A 1,956-nucleotide genomic window follows, 5' to 3' on the forward strand; every position below is an offset into this window, starting at 1 on the left:
ACCATAGGAGACCTGTGATTACCCCCAAAAACAACCCCCGTACACCCCCCCCCCACAACCCATCACCCATCCACGCCAACCACAATACCACGTTTGAAAATCGCCCCAAAACATAGTGCACCATACGCACACCACATCCGGTCCTTCAACCCCCCCACCCCCGGACCCAACCACACACACCTCCAAAGCAAAACCCTCCCAACTTAGACACGGGAATGCCCCGGCACCCCAATCCTAAGCCCACACCAAATAAAACGACAAGCAGCACACGCCGACTCACCACCCACCCACCCGCTCCCAAACCCCGTCTACTATTCATTTCCTTACCCCTCCCAAACCTCGCACATCCCCCTCAACCACCCCTCTCCCAACATAGCAAATAGTAAACCCCCCACCATTGACGCATGCACCACCCACTACCACTACATAAGCACTACCACCCAACCCTTCCGCATCACCCAACCAACCCCGCCTAAAAACCCAACTAACCCACCTCATGCAAACAAATAACTCCCCCCACCCCTAACCACCGCTATCCAGCCAACACCCACCCAGCCGTCCACCCCACAAATCCCCCAACAAGCCACCACCCGCCACACAAAAAAAAAAACCAACGCGCACCAAAGACCAATCAGCCCTCACAACACCCGCCTCGTCATAAAAATCCAACCTCCCCCACTAAACAACACTGATCTCACCACACCTTACAAAAAAAAACGCACCCCTTATACATAGGGAAAACGTTTTGGCCTCATCCAGTAAAAACTGATTATATGGTTAAATTACAGGTATATAGTCAGGTCCCCAGTTATAATTTGAGTTGATTTTTAAACAGAGGCTTCACACAATGTGACCAGTGACACTACTCCCAAAGACTCTACACTTCATAGTACCTTTATATTAAGCTAAAGTTCCTGCTAATTTTTGTATTTATTTTTTTTAAGATTTTTATTTATTTATTCATGAGAGAGAGAGAGAGAGAGAGGCAGAGACACAGGCAGAGGGAGAAGCAGGCTCCATGCAGGGAGCCCGACACAGGACTTGATCCTGGGACTCCAGGATCACGCCCTGGGCCAAAGGCAGGCGCTATACCGCTGAGCCACCCAGGAATCCCCTGATTTTTGTATTTAAAAAAAAAGGTCATTAACCTAAATTTAAGTTTTAATAAACAGAACTAATAATAGAAACATCCCTAATTAGATTTTAGAGAGGACCAGGAGACCACCTAGAGCCAAAGAGAAAAAAAAATTATTCCTTAAGGACTTCATTTTGGACTTTTCACATATATGTCACCATGTAGAACCATATACAAATTTATCAGGTCGATAAATAGGTAATAATTAGTAATTAGATCAAGATACATATACAGTATTTAGTATTAATAATTGTTCTTTAGGAAATATAATTACTAAGTCATTGTCAGATCTCTCTGTTTCCTGGAGACATTGCTTCTAATTAAAATTTCAAAGGACTACAGCATAGCTCCATCATTGCTGGGTATCACCATACTGAAACAATTGATGGGATTCCTTTTTATCCAAGACTTTAAATGTGAGTTTATTCCCTACCCCACCCATCCTCACTCACACACACAAACATTACCCAGTAAATAAATAACCTAAGGTTTCCAAGTATCTCCCTGGGCATTTATACTTGCAGATCTAGTTCAAGATGTGAATACCCTGGATGTACTTTTCAAAGAGCTATGTTTGTTGTTAAGATTAATACCTGGAAACTGTATTTAGAATCTGTCAATTCCAAGATCGCCGTAAATAATTTCGTACTAGTAAGCTTGATTTCCTTAAATAAAGCATATATAGTAAATAGCCACCATAAAACTATTAGGAAATATCTGAAATGCCATTAGATTTGTTGGAACCATTCGGTTAAGAAAATATAAAAACCATAAGTTAAACTAGCTATCTTTTAAACTTATACTAAAAAAAAAAGAGTACA

Source organism: Nyctereutes procyonoides, unplaced genomic scaffold (genome assembly GCF_905146905.1).
Source record: "Nyctereutes procyonoides isolate TBG_1078 unplaced genomic scaffold, NYPRO_anot_genome, whole genome shotgun sequence".
NCBI classification, from domain to species: Eukaryota; Metazoa; Chordata; class Mammalia; order Carnivora; family Canidae; genus Nyctereutes; species Nyctereutes procyonoides.